Source organism: Somniosus microcephalus, unplaced genomic scaffold, assembly GCF_052327205.1.
Source record: "Somniosus microcephalus isolate GS21.2 unplaced genomic scaffold, FLI_Smic_1.0 unresolved_chr7, whole genome shotgun sequence".
In the NCBI taxonomy this organism is placed as follows: domain Eukaryota; kingdom Metazoa; phylum Chordata; class Chondrichthyes; order Squaliformes; family Somniosidae; genus Somniosus; species Somniosus microcephalus.
The window spans coordinates 22,365,849-22,385,643 of NW_028225185.1; positions in this window are offsets into that span (position 1 = coordinate 22,365,849).

Consider the following 19,795-nt stretch of genomic DNA (forward strand, 5'->3'; position numbering starts at 1 on the left):
AGCACGGGTTAGATACACAGTAAAGCTCCCTCTGCACTGTCCAATCAAACACTCCCAGGGCAGGTACAGCACGGGTTAGATACAGAGTAAAGCTCCCTCTACACTGTCCCGTCAAACAGTCCCAGGGCAGGTATAGCACGGGTTAGATACAAAGTAGAGCTCCCTCTGCACTGCCCCTTCAAACACTCCCAGGGCAGATACAGAACAGGTTAGATACAGAGTAAAGCTCCCACTACACTGTCTCGTCAAACACTCCCAGGGCAGGTATAGCACGGGTTAGATACAGAGTAAAGTTCCCTCTACACTGTCCCGTCAAACACTCCCAGGGCAGGTATAGCAGGGGTTAGATACAGAGTAAATCTCCCTCTACAGTGTCCCATCAAACACACCCAGTGCAGGTACGGCACGGGTTAGATACAGAGTAAAGCTCCCTCTACACTGTCCCATCAAACACACCCAGTGCAGGTACGGCACGGGTTAGATACAGAGTAAAGCTCCCTCTACACTGTCCCGTCAAACACTCCCAGGGCAGGTGCAGCATGGGTTAGATACAGAGTAAAGCTCAACCTACACTGTCCCATCAAACAATGCCAGGGCAGGTACAGCAGGGGTTAGATACAGAGTAAAGCTACCTCTACACTGTCCCCATCAAACACTCGCAGGGCTGGTATAGCACGGGTTAGATACAGAGCAAAGCTCCCTCTACACTGTCCCGTCAAACACTCCCAGGGCAAGTATGGCTCGGGTTAGTTACAGAGTAAAGCTCCCTCTACACTGTCCCGTCAAACACTCCCAGAGCAGATACCGCACAGGTAAGATACAGAGTAAATCTCCCTCTACACTGTCCCGTCAAACACTCCCAGGGCAGTTCCAGCACGGGTTAGATACAGAGTAAAGCTCCCTCTACACTGTCCCATCAAACACTCCCAGGGCAGATACAGCACAGGTTAGATACAGAGTAAAGCTCCCTCCACACTGTCCCGTCAAAAACTCCCAGGGGAGGTACAGCACAGGTTAGATACAGAGTAAAGCTCCCTCTACACTGTCCCGTCAAACACTCCCAGGGCAGGTATAGCACGGGTTAGATACAGAGTAAAGCTTCCTCTACACTGTCCTGTCAAACACTCCGAGGGCTGGTATAGCACGGGTTAGATACAGAGTGAAGCTCCCTCTACACTGTCCCATCAAACACTCCCAGGGCAGATACAGCACAGGTTATATACAGAGTAAAGCTCCCTCTACAGTGTCCCGTCAAACACTCCCAGGGCAGGTACAGCACGGGTTAGATACAGAGTAAAGCTCCCTCTACACTGTCCCGTCAAATACTCCCAGGGCAGGTACAGCACGGGTTAGATACAGAGTAAAGCTCCCTCGACACTCTCCCGTCAAACACTCCCTGGGCAGATACAGCACAGGTTAGATACAGAAAAAAGCTCCCTCTACACTGTCCCGTCAAACACTCCCAGGGCAGGTACAGCACGGGTTAGATACAGAGTAAAGCTCCCTCGACACTGTCCCGTCAAACACTCCCTGGGCAGATACAGCACAGGTTAGATACAGAGAAAAGCTCCCTCTACACTGTCCCGTCAAACACTCCCAGGGCAGGTACAGCACGGGTTAGATACAGAGTAAAGCTCCCTCTGCACTGTCCAATCAAACACTCCCAGGGCAGGTACAGCACGGGTTAGATACAGAGTAAAGCTCCCTCTGCACTGTCCCATCAAACACTCCCAGGGCAGGTACAGCACGGGTTAGATACAGATTAAAGCTCCCTCTACACTGTCCCGTCAAATACTCCCAGGGCAGTTACAGCACGGGTTAGATACAGAGTAAAGCTCCCTCGACACTGTCCCGTCAAACACTCCCAGGGCAGATACAGCACAGGTTAGATACAGAGTAAAGCTCCCTCTACACTGTCCCATCAAACACTCCCAGGGCAGATACAGCACGGGTTAGATACAGAGTAAAGCTCCCTCTACACTGTCCCGTCAAACACTCCCAGGGCAGTTACAGCACGGGTTAGATACAGAGTAAAGCTCCCTCTGCACTGTCCAATCAAACACTCCCAGGGCAGGTACAGCACGGGTTAGATACAGAGTAAAGCTCCCTCTACACTGTCCCGTCAAATACTCCCAGGGCAGGTACAGCACGGGTTAGATACAGAGTAAAGCTCCCTCGACACTGTCCCGTCAAACACTCCCAGGGCAGATACAGCACAGGTTAGATACAGAGTAAAGCTCCCTCTACACTGTCCCGTCAAACACTCCCAGGGCAGGTACAGCACGGGTTAGATACAGAGTAAAGCTCCATCTACACCGTCCCATCAAACACTCCCAGGGCAGGTACAGCACGGGTTAGATACAGAGTAAAGCTCCCTGTACACTGTTCCGTCAAACACTCCCAGGGCAGGTACAGCACGGGTTAGATACAGAGTAAAGCTCCCTCTGCACTGTCCCATCAAACAATCCCAGGGCAGGTACAGCACGGGTTAGATACAGAGTAAACCTCCCTCTACACTGTCCCGTCAAACACTCCCAGGACAGATACAGCACAGGTTAGATACAGAGTAAAGCTCACACTACACTGTCCCATCAAACACTCCCAGGGCATGTACAGCACGGGTTAGATACAGAGTAAAGCTCCCTCTCCACTGTCCCGTCAAACACTCGCAGGGCAGGTACAGCACGGCTTAGATACAGAGTAAAGCTCCCTCTACACTGTCCCATCAAACAATCGCAGGGCAGGTACAGCACGGGTTAGATACAGAGTAAAGCACCCTCTACACTGTCCCGTCAAACACTCCCAGGGCAAGTATAGCACGGGTTAGCTACAGAGTAAAGCTCCCTCTTCACTGTCCAGTCAAACACTCCCAGGGCAGGTACAGCACGGGTTAGATACAGAGTAAAGCTCCCTCTACACTGTCCCATCAAACAATCCCAGGGCAGGTATAGCACAGGTTAGATACAGAGTAAAGCTCCCTCTACACTGTCCCGTCAAACACTCCCAGAGCAGATACAGCACAGGTTAGACATAGAGTAAAGCTCCCTCTACACTGTCCCGTCAAACACTCCCAGGGCAGTTCCAGCATGGGTTAGATACAGAGTAAATCTCCCTCTACAGTCCCATCAAATGCTCCCAGGGCAGGTACAGCACGGTTTAGATACAGAGTAAACCTCCCTCTACACTGTCCCCATCAAACACTTCCAGGGCAGGTACAGCACGGGTTATATACAGAGTAAAGCTCCCTCTACTGTCCCATCAAACACTCCCAGGGCAGGTACAGCACGGGTTAGATACAGAGGAAAGCTCACTCTACACTGTCCCAACAAACACTCCCAGGGCAGGTACAGCACGGTTTAGATGCAGAGTAAAGCTCCCTCTACACTGTCCCATCAAACACTCCCAGGGCAGGTATAGCACGGGTTAGATACAGAGTAAAGCTCCCTCTACACTGTCCCATCAAACACTCCCAGGGCAGATACAGCGCAGGTTAGATACAGAGTAAAGCTCCCTCTACACTGTCCCGTCAAACACTCCCAGGGCAGGTACAGCACGGGTTAGATACAGAGTAAAGCTCCCTCTAAACTGTCCCATCAAACACTCCCAGGGCAGATACAGCACAGCTTAGATGCAGAGTAAAGCTCCCTCTACACTGTCCCGTCAAACATTCCCAGGGCAGGTATAGCACGGCTTAGATTCACAGTAAATCTCCCTCTACACTGTCCCGTCAAACACTCCCAGGGCAGTTACAGCACGGGTTAGATACACAGTAAAGCTCCCTCTGCACTGTCCAATCAAACACTCCCAGGGCAGGTACAGCACGGGTTAGATACAGAGCAAAGCTCCCTCTACACTGTCCCGTCAAACAGTCCCAGGGCAGGTATAGCACGGGTTAGATACAAAGTAGAGCTCCCTCTGCACTGCCCCTTCAAACACTCCCAGGGCAGATACAGAACAGGTTAGATACAGAGTAAAGCTCCCACTACACTGTCTCGTCAAACACTCCCAGGGCAGGTATAGCACGGGTTAGATACAGAGTAAAGTTCCCTCTACACTGTCCCGTCAAACACTCCCAGGGCAGGTATAGCAGGGGTTAGATACAGAGTAAATCTCCCTCTACAGTGTCCCATCAAACACACCCAGTGCAGGTACGGCACGGGTTAGATACAGAGTAAAGCTCCCTCTACACTGTCCCATCAAACACACCCAGTGCAGGTACGGCACGGGTTAGATACAGAGTAAAGCTCCCTCTACACTGTCCCGTCAAACACTCCCAGGGCAGGTGCAGCATGGGTTAGATACAGAGTAAAGCTCAACCTACACTGTCCCATCAAACAATGCCAGGGCAGGTACAGCAGGGGTTAGATACAGAGTAAAGCTACCTCTACACTGTCCCCATCAAACACTCGCAGGGCTGGTATAGCACGGGTTAGATACAGAGCAAAGCTCCCTCTACACTGTCCCGTCAAACACTCCCAGGGCAAGTATGGCTCGGGTTAGTTACAGAGTAAAGCTCCCTCTACACTGTCCCGTCAAACACTCCCAGAGCAGATACCGCACAGGTAAGATACAGAGTAAATCTCCCTCTACACTGTCCCGTCAAACACTCCCAGGGCAGTTCCAGCACGGGTTAGATACAGAGTAAAGCTCCCTCTACACTGTCCCATCAAACACTCCCAGGGCAGATACAGCACAGGTTAGATACAGAGTAAAGCTCCCTCCACACTGTCCCGTCAAAAACTCCCAGGGGAGGTACAGCACAGGTTAGATACAGAGTAAAGCTCCCTCTACACTGTCCCGTCAAACACTCCCAGGGCAGGTATAGCACGGGTTAGATACAGAGTAAAGCTTCCTCTACACTGTCCTGTCAAACACTCCGAGGGCTGGTATAGCACGGGTTAGATACAGAGTGAAGCTCCCTCTACACTGTCCCATCAAACACTCCCAGGGCAGATACAGCACAGGTTATATACAGAGTAAAGCTCCCTCTACAGTGTCCCGTCAAACACTCCCAGGGCAGGTACAGCACGGGTTAGATACAGAGTAAAGCTCCCTCTACACTGTCCCGTCAAATACTCCCAGGGCAGGTACAGCACGGGTTAGATACAGAGTAAAGCTCCCTCGACACTCTCCCGTCAAACACTCCCTGGGCAGATACAGCACAGGTTAGATACAGAAAAAAGCTCCCTCTACACTGTCCCGTCAAACACTCCCAGGGCAGGTACAGCACGGGTTAGATACAGAGTAAAGCTCCCTCGACACTGTCCCGTCAAACACTCCCTGGGCAGATACAGCACAGGTTAGATACAGAGAAAAGCTCCCTCTACACTGTCCCGTCAAACACTCCCAGGGCAGGTACAGCACGGGTTAGATACAGAGTAAAGCTCCCTCTGCACTGTCCAATCAAACACTCCCAGGGCAGGTACAGCACGGGTTAGATACAGAGTAAAGCTCCCTCTGCACTGTCCCATCAAACACTCCCAGGGCAGGTACAGCACGGGTTAGATACAGATTAAAGCTCCCTCTACACTGTCCCGTCAAATACTCCCAGGGCAGTTACAGCACGGGTTAGATACAGAGTAAAGCTCCCTCGACACTGTCCCGTCAAACACTCCCAGGGCAGATACAGCACAGGTTAGATACAGAGTAAAGCTCCCTCTACACTGTCCCATCAAACACTCCCAGGGCAGATACAGCACGGGTTAGATACAGAGTAAAGCTCCCTCTACACTGTCCCGTCAAACACTCCCAGGGCAGTTACAGCACGGGTTAGATACAGAGTAAAGCTCCCTCTGCACTGTCCAATCAAACACTCCCAGGGCAGGTACAGCACGGGTTAGATACAGAGTAAAGCTCCCTCTACACTGTCCCGTCAAATACTCCCAGGGCAGGTACAGCACGGGTTAGATACAGAGTAAAGCTCCCTCGACACTGTCCCGTCAAACACTCCCAGGGCAGATACAGCACAGGTTAGATACAGAGTAAAGCTCCCTCTACACTGTCCCGTCAAACACTCCCAGGGCAGGTACAGCACGGGTTAGATACAGAGTAAAGCTCCATCTACACCGTCCCATCAAACACTCCCAGGGCAGGTACAGCACGGGTTAGATACAGAGTAAAGCTCCCTGTACACTGTTCCGTCAAACACTCCCAGGGCAGGTACAGCACGGGTTAGATACAGAGTAAAGCTCCCTCTGCACTGTCCCATCAAACAATCCCAGGGCAGGTACAGCACGGGTTAGATACAGAGTAAACCTCCCTCTACACTGTCCCGTCAAACACTCCCAGGACAGATACAGCACAGGTTAGATACAGAGTAAAGCTCACACTACACTGTCCCATCAAACACTCCCAGGGCATGTACAGCACGGGTTAGATACAGAGTAAAGCTCCCTCTCCACTGTCCCGTCAAACACTCGCAGGGCAGGTACAGCACGGCTTAGATACAGAGTAAAGCTCCCTCTACACTGTCCCATCAAACAATCGCAGGGCAGGTACAGCACGGGTTAGATACAGAGTAAAGCACCCTCTACACTGTCCCGTCAAACACTCCCAGGGCAAGTATAGCACGGGTTAGCTACAGAGTAAAGCTCCCTCTTCACTGTCCAGTCAAACACTCCCAGGGCAGGTACAGCACGGGTTAGATACAGAGTAAAGCTCCCTCTACACTGTCCCATCAAACAATCCCAGGGCAGGTATAGCACAGGTTAGATACAGAGTAAAGCTCCCTCTACACTGTCCCGTCAAACACTCCCAGAGCAGATACAGCACAGGTTAGACATAGAGTAAAGCTCCCTCTACACTGTCCCGTCAAACACTCCCAGGGCAGTTCCAGCATGGGTTAGATACAGAGTAAATCTCCCTCTACAGTCCCATCAAATGCTCCCAGGGCAGGTACAGCACGGTTTAGATACAGAGTAAACCTCCCTCTACACTGTCCCCATCAAACACTTCCAGGGCAGGTACAGCACGGGTTATATACAGAGTAAAGCTCCCTCTACTGTCCCATCAAACACTCCCAGGGCAGGTACAGCACGGGTTAGATACAGAGGAAAGCTCACTCTACACTGTCCCAACAAACACTCCCAGGGCAGGTACAGCACGGTTTAGATGCAGAGTAAAGCTCCCTCTACACTGTCCCGTCAAACACTCCCAGGGCAGGTATAGCACGGGTTAGATACAGAGTAAAGCTCCCTCTACACTGTCCCATCAAACACTCCCAGGGCAGATACAGCGCAGGTTAGATACAGAGTAAAGCTCCCTCTACACTGTCCCGTCAAACACTCCCAGGGCAGGTACAGCACGGGTTAGATACAGAGTAAAGCTCCCTCTAAACTGTCCCATCAAACACTCCCAGGGCAGATACAGCACAGCTTAGATGCAGAGTAAAGCTCCCTCTACACTGTCCCGTCAAACATTCCCAGGGCAGGTATAGCACGGCTTAGATTCACAGTAAATCTCCCTCTACACTGTCCCGTCAAACAGTCCCAGGGCAGTTACAGCACGGGTTAGATACACAGTAAAGCTCCCTCTGCACTGTCCAATCAAACACTCCCAGGGCAGGTACAGCACGGGTTAGATACAGAGTAAAGCTCCCTCTACACTGTCCCGTCAAACAGTCCCAGGGCAGGTATAGCACGGGTTAGATACAAAGTAGAGCTCCCTCTGCACTGCCCCTTCAAACACTCCCAGGGCAGATACAGAACAGGTTAGATACAGAGTAAAGCTCCCACTACACTGTCCAATCAAACACTCCCAGGGCAGGTACAGCACGGGTTAGATACAGAGTAAAGCTCCCTCTACACTGTCCCGTCAAACAGTCCCAGGGCAGGTATAGCACGGGTTAGATACAAAGTAGAGCTCCCTCTGCACTGCCCCTTCAAACACTCCCAGGGCAGATACAGAACAGGTTAGATACAGAGTAAAGCTCCCACTACACTGTCTCGTCAAACACTCCCAGGGCAGGTACAGCACGGGTTAGATACAGAGTAAAGCTCCCTGTACACTGTTCCGTCAAACACTCCCAGGGCAGGTACAGCACGGGTTAGATACAGAGTAAAGCTCCCTCTGCACTGTCCCATCAAACAATCCCAGGGCAGGTACAGCACGGGTTAGATACAGAGTAAACCTCCCTCTACACTGTCCCGTCAAACACTCCCAGGACAGATACAGCACAGGTTAGATACAGATTAAAGCTCACACTACACTGTCCCATCAAACACTCCCAGGGCATGTACAGCACGGGTTAGATACAGAGTAAAGCTCCCTCTCCACTGTCCCGTCAAACACTCGCAGGGCAGGTACAGCACGGCTTAGATACAGAGTAAAGCTCCCTCTACACTGTCCCATCAAACAATCCCAGGGCAGGTACAGCACGGGTTAGATACAGAGTAAAGCACCCACTACACTGTCCCGTCAAACGCTCCCAGGGCAAGTATAGCACGGGTTAGCTACAGAGTAAAGCTCCCTCTTCACTGTCCAGTCAAACACTCCCAGGGCAGGTACAGCACGGGTTAGATACAGAGTAAAGCTCCCTCTACACTGTCCCATCAAACAATCCCAGGGCAGGTATAGCACAGGTTAGATACAGAGTAAAGCTCCCTCTACACTGTCCCGTCAAACACTCCCAGAGCAGATAGAGCACAGGTTAGACATAGAGTAAAGCTCCCTCTACACTGTCCCGTCAAACACTCCCAGGGCAGTTCCAGCATGGGTTAGATACAGAGTAAATTTCCCTCTACAGTCCCATCAAATGCTCCCAGGGCAGGTACAGCACGGTTTAGATACAGAGTAAACCTCCCTCTACACTGTCCCCATCAAACACTTCCAGGGCAGGTACAGCACGGGTTATATACAGAGTAAAGCTCCCTCTACTGTCCCATCAAACACTCCCAGGGCAGGTACAGCACGGGTTAGATACAGAGGAAAGCTCACTCTACACTGTCCCAACAAACACTCCCAGGGCAGGTACAGCACGGTTTAGATGCAGAGTAAAGCTCCCTCTACACTGTCCCGTCAAACACTCCCAGGGCAGGTATTGCACGGGTTAGATACAGAGTAAAGCTCCCTCTACACTGTCCCATCAAACACTCCCAGGGCAGATACAGCGCAGGTTAGATACAGAGTAAAGCTCCCTCTACACTGTCCCGTCAAACACTCCCAGGGCAGGTACAGCACGGGTTAGATACAGAGTAAAGCTCCCTCTAAACTGTCCCATCAAACACTCCCAGGGCAGATACAGCACAGCTTAGATGCAGAGTAAAGCTCCCTCTACACTGTCCCGTCAAACATTCCCAGGGCAGGTATAGCACGGCTTAGATTCACAGTAAATCTCCCTCTACACTGTCCCGTCAAACACTCCCAGGGCAGGTACAGCACGGGTTAGATACAGAGTAAAGCTCCCTCTACACTGTCCCGTCAAACAGTCCCAGGGCAGGTATAGCACGGGTTAGATACAAAGTAGAGCTCCCTCTGCACTGCCCCTTCAAACACTCCCAGGGCAGATACAGAACAGGTTAGATACAGAGTAAAGCTCCCTCTACACTGTCTCGTCAAACACTCCCAGGGCAGGTATAGCACGGGTTAGATACAGAGTAAAGTTCCCTCTACACTGTCCCGTCAAACACTCCCAGGGCAGGTATAGCAGGGGTTAGATACAGAGTAAATCTCCCTCTACAGTGTCCCATCAAACACACCCAGTGCAGGTACGGCACGGGTTAGATACAGAGTAAAGCTCCCTCTACACTGTCCCATCAAACACACCCAGTGCAGGTACGGCACGGGTTAGATACAGAGTAAAGCTCCCTCTACACTGTCCCGTCAAACACTCCCAGGGCAGATACAGCACAGGTTAGATACAGAGTAAAGCTCCCTCTACACTGTCCCGTCAAACACTCCCAGGGCAGGTGCAGCATGGGTTAGATACAGAGTAAAGCTCAACCTACACTGTCCCATCAAACAATGCCAGGGCAGGTACAGCAGGGGTTAGATACAGAGTAAAGCTACCTCTACACTGTCCCCATCAAACACTCGCAGGGCTGGTATAGCACGGGTTAGATACAGAGCAAAGCTCCCTCTACACTGTCCCGTCAAACACTCCCAGGGCAAGTATGGCTCGGGTTAGTTACAGAGTAAAGCTCCCTCTACACTGTCCCGTCAAACACTCCCAGAGCAGATACAACACAGGTTAGATACAGAGTGAAGCTCACTCTACACTGTCCTGTCAAACACACCCAGGGCACATACATCACAGGTTAGATACAGAGTAAAGCTCCCTCTACACTGTCCCATCAAACAATCCCAGGGCAGGTATAGCACGGGTTAGATACAGAGTAAGGCTCTCTCTACACTGTCCGGTCAAACACTCCCAGGGCAAGTATATCACGGGTTAGCTACAGAGTAAAGCTCCCTCTACACTGTCTCGTCAAACACTCCCAGACCAGATACAGCACAGGTTAGATACAGAGTAAAGCTCCCTCTACACTGTCCCATCAAACACTCCCAGGGCAGATACAGCACAGGTTAGATACAGAGTAAAGCTCCCTCCACACTGTCCCGTCAAAAACTCCCAGGGGAGGTACAGCACAGGTTAGATACAGAGTAAAGCTCCCTCTACACTGTCCCGTCAAACACTCCCAGGGCAGGTATAGCACGGGTTAGATACAGAGTAAAGCTTCCTCTACACTGTCCTGTCAAACACTCCGAGGGCTGGTATAGCACGGGTTAGATACAGAGTGAAGCTCCCTCTACACTGTCCCATCAAACACTCCCAGGGCAGATACAGCACAGGTTATATACAGAGTAAAGCTCCCTCTACAGTGTCCCGTCAAACACTCCCAGGGCAGGTACAGCACGGGTTAGATACAGAGTAAAGCTCCCTCTACACTGTCCCGTCAAATACTCCCAGGGCAGGTACAGCACGGGTTAGATACAGAGTAAAGCTCCCTCGACACTCTCCCGTCAAACACTCCCTGGGCAGATACAGCACAGGTTAGATACAGAAAAAAGCTCCCTCTACACTGTCCCGTCAAACACTCCCAGGGCAGGTACAGCACGGGTTAGATACAGAGTAAAGCTCCCTCTGCACTGTCCAATCAAACACTCCCAGGGCAGGTACAGCACGGGTTAGATACAGAGTAAAGCTCCCTCTACACTGTCCCATCAAACACTCCCAGGGCAGGTACAGCACGGGTTAGATACAGAGTAAAGCTCCCTCTACACTGTCCCGTCAAATACTCCCAGGGCAGTTACAGCACGGGTTAGATACAGAGTAAAGCTCCCTCGACACTGTCCCGTCAAACACTCCCAGGGCAGATACAGCACAGGTTAGATACAGAGTAAAGCTCCCTCTACACTGTCCCATCAAACACTCCCAGGGCAGATACAGCACGGGTTAGATACAGAGTAAAGCTCCCTCTACACTGTCCCGTCAAAAACTCCCAGGGCAGTTACAGCACGGGTTAGATTCAGAGTAAAGCTCCCTCTGCACTGTCCAATCAAACACTCCCAGGGCAGGTACAGCACGGGTTAGATACAGAGTAAAGCTCCCTCTACACTGTCCCGTCAAATACTCCCAGGGCAGGTACAGCACGGGTTAGATACAGAGTAAAGCTCCCTCGACACTGTCCCGTCAAACACTCCCAGGGCAGATACAGCACAGGTTAGATACAGAGTAAAGCTCCCTCTACACTGTCCCGTCAAACACTCCCAGGGCAGGTACAGCACGGGTTAGATACAGAGTAAAGCTCCATCTACACCGTCCCATCAAACACTCCCAGGGCAGGTACAGCACGGGTTAGATACAGAGTAAAGCTCCCTGTACACTGTTCCGTCAAACACTCCCAGGGCAGGTACAGCACGGGTTAGATACAGAGTAAAGCTCCCTCTGCACTGTCCCATCAAACAATCCCAGGGCAGGTACAGCACGGGTTAGATACAGAGTAAACCTCCCTCTGCACTGTCCCGTCAAACACTCCCAGGACAGATACAGCACAGGTTAGATACAGATTAAAGCTCACACTGCACTGTCCCATCAAACACTCCCAGGGCATGTACAGCACGGGTTAGATACAGAGTAAAGCTCCCTCTCCACTGTCCCGTCAAACACTCGCAGGGCAGGTACAGCACGGCTCAGATACAGAGTAAAGCTCCCTCTACACTGTCCCATCAAACAATCCCAGGGCAGGTACAGCACGGGTTAGATACAGAGTAAAGCACCCACTACACTGTCCCGTCAAACGCTCCCAGGGCAAGTATAGCACGGGTTAGCTACAGAGTAAAGCTCCCTCTTCACTGTCCAGTCAAACACTCCCAGGGCAGGTACAGCACGGGTTAGATACAGAGTAAAGCTCCCTCTACACTGTCCCATCAAACAATCCCAGGGCAGGTATAGCACAGGTTAGATACAGAGTAAAGCTCCCTCTACACTGTCCCGTCAAACACTCCCAGAGCAGATACAGCACAGGTTAGGCATAGAGTAAAGCTCCCTCTACACTGTCCCGTCAAACACTCCCAGGGCAGTTCCAGCATGGGTTAGATACAGAGTAAATCTCCCTCTACAGTCCCATCAAATGCTCCCAGGGCAGGTACAGCACGGTTTAGATACAGAGTAAACCTCCCTCTACACTGTCCCCATCAAACACTTCCAGGGCAGGTACAGCACGGGTTATATACAGAGTAAAGCTCCCTCTACTGTCCCATCAAACACTCCCAGGGCAGGTACAGCACGGGTTAGATACAGAGGAAAGCTCACTCTACACTGTCCCAACAAACACTCCCAGGGCAGGTACAGCACGGTTTAGATGCAGAGTAAAGCTCCCTCTACACTGTCCCGTCAAACACTCCCAGGGCAGGTATTGCACGGGTTAGATACAGAGTAAAGCTCCCTCTACACTGTCCCATCAAACACTCCCAGGGCAGATACAGCGCAGGTTAGATACAGAGTAAAGCTCCCTCTACACTGTCCCGTCAAACACTCCCAGGGCAGGTACAGCACGGGTTAGATACAGAGTAAAGCTCCCTCTAAACTGTCCCATCAAACACTCCCAGGGCAGATACAGCACAGCTTAGATGCAGAGTAAAGCTCCCTCTACACTGTCCCGTCAAACATTCCCAGGGCAGGTATAGCACGGCTTAGATTCACAGTAAATCTCCCTCTACACTGTCCCGTCAAACACTCCCAGGGCAGGTACAGCACGGGTTAGATACAGAGTAAAGCTCCCTCTACACTGTCCCGTCAAACAGTCCCAGGGCAGGTATAGCACGGGTTAGATACAAAGTAGAGCTCCCTCTGCACTGCCCCTTCAAACACTCCCAGGGCAGATACAGAACAGGTTAGATACAGAGTAAAGCTCCCTCTACACTGTCTCGTCAAACACTCCCAGGGCAGGTATAGCACGGGTTAGATACAGAGTATAGTTCCCTCTACACTGTCCCGTCAAACACTCCCAGGGCAGGTATAGCAGGGGTTAGATACAGAGTAAATCTCCCTCTACAGTGTCCCATCAAACACACCCAGTGCAGGTACGGCACGGGTTAGATACAGAGTAAAGCTCCCTCTACACTGTCCCATCAAACACACCCAGTGCAGGTACGGCACGGGTTAGATACAGAGTAAAGCTCCCTCTACACTGTCCCGTCAAACACTCCCAGGGCAGATACAGCACAGGTTAGATACAGAGTAAAGCTCCCTCTACACTGTCCCGTCAAACACTCCCAGGGCAGGTGCAGCATGGGTTAGATACAGAGTAAAGCTCAACCTACACTGTCCCATCAAACAATGCCAGGGCAGGTACAGCAGGGGTTAGATACAGAGTAAAGCTACCTCTACACTGTCCCCATCAAACACTCGCAGGGCTGGTATAGCACGGGTTAGATACAGAGCAAAGCTCCCTCTACACTGTCCCGTCAAACACTCCCAGGGCAAGTATGGCTCGGGTTAGTTACAGAGTAAAGCTCCCTCTACACTGTCCCGTCAAACACTCCCAGAGCAGATACAACACAGGTTAGATACAGAGTGAAGCTCACTCTACACTGTCCTGTCAAACACACCCAGGGCACATACATCACAGGTTAGATACAGAGTAAAGCTCCCTCTACACTGTCCCATCAAACAATCCCAGGGCAGGTATAGCACGGGTTAGATACAGAGTAAGGCTCTCTCTACACTGTCCGGTCAAACACTCCCAGGGCAAGTATATCACGGGTTAGCTACAGAGTAAAGCTCCCTCTACACTGTCTCGTCAAACACTCCCAGACCAGATACAGCACAGGTTAGATACAGAGTAAAGCTCCCTCTACACTGTCCCGTCAAACACTCCCAGGGCAGTTCCAGCACGGGTTAGATACAGAGTAAATCTCCCTCTACACTGTCCCATCAAACACTCCCAGGGCAGGTACAGCAGGGGTTAGATACAGAGTAAAGCTCACTCTACGCTGTCCCAACAAACAATCCCAGGGCAGGTACAGCACGGGTTAGATACAGAGTAAAGCTCCCTCTACACTGTCCCATCAAACAATCCCAGGGCAGGTACAGCACGGGTTAGATACAGAGTAAAGCTCCCTCTACACTGTCCCATCAAACACTCCCAGGGCTGGTACAGCACGGGTTAGATACAGAGTAAATCTCCCTCTACACTGTCCCATCAAACAATCCCAGGGCAGGTACAGCATGGGTTAGATACAGAGTAAAGCTCCCTCTACACTGTCCCATCAAACACGCCCGGCGCTGGTGCAGCACGGGTGAGATACAGAGTAAATCTCCCTCTACACTGTCCCGTCAAATACTCCCAGGGCAGGTACAGCACGGGTTAGATACAGAGCAAAGCTCCCTCTACACTGTCCCATCAAACACTCCCAGGGCAGGTACAGCACGGGTTAGATACAGAGTAAATCTCCCTCTACACTGTCCCGTCAAACACTCCCAGGGCAGGTATAGCACGGGTTAGATAGAGAGTAAAGCTCCCTCTACACTGTCCCATCAAACACTCCCAGGGCAGGTATAGCACGGCTTAGATACAGAGTAAAGCTCCCTCTACACTGTCCCATTGTGGTAAACCACTGTTCGTATTCCACTGTGTACATGCCTGGACATGCCTCGGCTGACTCCTCCCACAAGTCCTAGTATAAAGGTGACTGCTCCCCAGCCCTTTGTATTTCTGGACCGGTCGACCACTCGAGGCAGACCTTCATTCTTTTGTTAATAAAAGCCTTTAGTTACTCTCTTAACTCTCAGTCTTTTATGAGTAATTGATAGCGCATCACCCATCAAACACTCCCAGGGCAGGTACAGCACGGGTTAGATACAGAGAAAAGCTCCCTCTAATCTGTCCCATCAAACACTCCCAGGGCAGGTGCAGCACGGGTTAGATAGAGTAAAGCTCCCTCTACACTGTCCCATCAAACACTCCCAGGGCAGGTACAGCACGGGTTAGATGCAGAGTAAAGCTCCCTCTACACTGTCCCATCAAACACTCCAAGGGCAGGTACATCACGGGTTAGATACAGAGTAAAGCTCCCTCTACACTGTCCCATCAAACACTCCCAGGGCAGGTACAGCACGGGTTAGATACAGAGTAAAGCTGCCTCTACACTGTCCCATCAAACACTCCCAGGGCAGGTGCAGCATGGGTTAGATAAAGAGTAAAGCTCCCTCGACACTGTCCCATCAAACACTCCCAGGGCAGGTACAGCACGGGTTAGATAGAGTAAAGCTCACTCTACACTGTCCCATCAAACACTCCCAGGGCAGGTACAGCACGGGTTAGATACAGAGTAAAGCTCCCTCTACACTGTCCCCATCAAACACTCCCAGGGCAGCTACAGCACGGGTTAGATACAGACTAAAGCTCCCTCTACACTGTCCCATCAAACACTCCCAGGGCAGGTGTAGCACGGCTTAGATACAGAGTAAAGCTCCCTCTACACTGTCCTGTCAAACACTCCCAGGGCAGGTACAGCACGGGTTAGATACAGAGCAAAGCTCCCTCTACACTGTCCCATCAAACACTCCCAGGGCAGGTACAGCACGGGTTCGATACAGAGTAAAGCTCCCTCTACACTGTCCTGTCAAACACTCCCAGGGCAGGTACAGCACGGGTTATATACAGAGTAAAGCTCCCTCTACACTGTCCCATCAAACACTCCCAGGGCAGGTACAGCACGGGTTAGTTACAGAGTAAAGCTCCCTCTACAATGTCCCATCAAACACTCCCAGGGCAGGTATAGCACGGCTTAGATACAGAGTAAAGCTCCCTCTACACTGTCCCATCAAACACTCCCAGGGCAGGTGCAGCACGGGTTAGATACAGAGGAAAGCTCCCTCTAAACTGTCCCATCAAACACTCCCAGGGCAGGTGCAGCACGGGTTAGATACAGAGTAAAGCTCCCTCTACACTGTCCCGTCAAATACTCCCAGGGCAGGTACAGCACGGGTTAGATACAGTGCAAAGCTCCCTGTATACTGTCCCATCAAACACTCCCAGGGCAGGTACAGCACGGGTTAGATACAGAGTAAAGCTCCCTCTACACTGTCCCATCAAACACTCCCAGGGCAGGTACAGCACGGGTTAGATACAGAGTAAAGCTCCCTCTACACTGTCCCATAAAACACTCCCAGGGCAGGTATAGCACGGCTTAGATACAGAGTAAAGCTCCTTCTACACTGTCCTGTCAAACACTCCCAGGGCAGGTACAGCACGGGTTAGATACAGAGCAAAGCTCCCTCTACACTGTCCCATCAAACACTCCCAGGGCAGGTACAGCACGGGTTAGAGACAGAGTAAAGCTCCCTCTACACTGTCCCATCAAACACTCCCAGGGCAGATACAGCACAGTTTAGATACAGAGTAAAGCTCCCTCCACACTGTCCCGTCAAAAACTCCCAGGGGAGGCACAGCACAGGTTAGATACAGAGTAAAGCTCCCTCTACACTGTCCCGTCAAACACTCCCAGGGCAGGTATAGCACGGGTTAGATACAGAGTAAAGCTCCCTCTACACTGTCCTGTCAAACACTCCCAGGGCTGGTATAGCACGGGTTAGATACAGAGTGAAGCTCCCTCTACACTGTCCCATCAAACACTCCCAGGGCAGATACAGCACAGGTTATATACAGAGTAAAGCTCCCTCTACAATGTCCCGTCAAACACTCCCAGGGCAGGTACAGCACGTGTTAGATACAGAGTAAAGCTCCCTCTACACTGTCCCGTCAAATACTCCCAGGGCAGGTACAGCACGGGTTAGATACAGAGTAAAGCTCCCTCGACACTGTCCCGTCAAACACTCCCTGGGCAGATACAGCACAGGTTAGATACAGAGAAAAGCTCCCTCTACACTGTCCCGTCAAACACTCCCAGGGCAGGTACAGCACGGGTTAGATACAGAGTTAACCTCCCTCTACACTGTCCCATCAAACACTCCCAGGGCAGGTACAGCACGGGTTAGATACAGAGTAAAGCTCCCTCTACACTGTCCCCGTCAAATACTCCCAGGGCAGTTACAGCACGGGTTAGATACAGAGTAAAGCTCCCTCTACACTGTCCCATCAAACACTCCCAGGGCAGGTACAGCACGGGTTAGATACAGAGTAAAGCTCCCTCTACACTGTCCCGTCAAATACTCCCAGGGCAGTTACAGCACGGGTTAGATACAGAGTAAAGCTCCCTCGACACTGTCCCGTCAAACACTCCCAGGGCAGATACAGCACGGGTTAGATACAGAGTAAAGCTCCCTCTACACTGTCCCATCAAACACTCCCAGGGCAGATACAGCATGGGTTAGATACAGAGTAAAGCTCCCTCTACACTGTCCCGTCAAACACTCCCAGGGCAGTTACAGCACGGGTTAGGTACAGAGTAAAGCTCCCTCTGCACTGTCCAATCAAACACTCCCAGGGCAGGTACAGCACGGGTTAGATACAGAGTAAAGCTCCCTCTACACTGTCCCGTCAAATACTCCCAGGGCAGGTACAGCACGGGTTAGATACAGAGTAAAGCTCCCTCGACACTGTCCCGTCAAACACTCCCAGGGCAGATACAGCACAGGTTAGATACAGAGTAAAGCTCCCTCTACACTGTCCCGTCAAACACTCCCAGGGCAGGTACAGCACGGGTTAGATACAGAGTAAAGCTCCATCTACACCGTCCCATCAAACACTCCCAGGGCAGGTACAGCACGGGTTAGATACAGAGTAAAGCTCCCTGTACACTGTTCCGTCAAACACTCCCAGGGCAGGTACAGCACGGGTTACATACAGAGTAAAGCTCCCTCTGCACTGTCCCATCAAACAATCCCAGGGCAGGTACAGCACGGGTTAGATACAGAGTAAACCTCCCTCTACACTGTCCCGTCAAACACTCCCAGGACAGATACAGCACAGGTTAGATACAGAGTAAAGCTCACACTACACTGTCCCATCAAACACTCCCAGGGCAGGTACAGCACGGGTTAGATACAGAGTAAAGCTCCCTCTACACTGTCCCGTCAAACACTCGCAGGGCAGGTACAGCACGGCTTAGATACAGAGTAAAGCTCCCTCTACACTGTCCCATCAAACAATCCCAGGGCAGGTACAGCACGGGTTAGATACAGAGTAAAGCACCCTCTACACTGTCCCGTCAAACACTCCCAGGGCAAGTATAGCACGGGTTAGCGACAGAGTAAAGCTCCCTCTTCACTGTCCAGTCAAACACTCCCAGGGCAGGTACAGCACGGGTTAGATACAGAGTAAAGCTCCCTCTACACTGTCCCATCAAACACTCCCAGAGCAGATACAGCACAGGTTAGACATAGAGTAAAGCTCCCTCTACACTGTCCCGTCAAACACTCCCAGGGCAGTTCCAGCATGGGTTAGATACAGAGTAAATCTCCCTGTACCCTGTCCCATCAAACACTCCCAGGGCAGGTACAGCACGGGTTAGATACAGAGTAAAGCTCACTCTACACTGTCCCAACAAACAATCCCAGGGCAGGTACAGCACGGGTTAGATACAGAGTAAAGCTCCCTCTACACTGTCCCATCAAACAATCCCAGGGCAGGTACAGTGCGGGTCAGATACAGAGTAAAGCTCCCTCTACACTGTCCCGTCAAACACTCCCAGGGCAGGTACAGCATGGGTTAGATACAGAGTAAAGCTCCCTCTACACTGTCCCATCAAACACTCCCAGGGCAGGAACAGCACGGGTTAGATACAGAGTAAAGCACCCTCTACACTGTCCCCATCAAACACTCCCAGGGCAGGTAGAGCACGGGTTAGATACAGAGTAAAGCTCCCTCTACAGTCCCATCAAATGCTCCCAGGGCAGGTACAGCACGGTTTAGATACAGAGTAAACCTCCCTCTACACTGTCCCCATCAAACACTTCCAGGGCAGGTACAGCACGGGTTATATACAGGGTAAAGCTCCCTCTACTGTCCCATCAAACACTCCCAGGGCAGGTGCAGCACGGGTTAGATACAGAGGAAAGCTCACTCTACACTGTCCCAACAAACACTCCCAGGGCAGGTACAGCAAGGTTTAGATGCAGAGTAAAGCTCCCTCTACACTGTCCCGTCAAACACTCCCAGGGCAGGTATAGCACGGGTTAGATACAGAGTAAAGCTCCCTCTACACTGTCCCATCAAACACTCCAAGGGCAGGTACATCACGGGTTAGATACAGAGTAAAGCTCCCTCTACACTGTCCCATCAAACACTCCCAGGGCAGGTACAGCACGGGTTAGATACAGAGTAAAGCTGCCTCTACACTGTCCCATCAAACACTCCCAGGGCAGGTGCAGCATGGGTTAGATAAAGAGTAA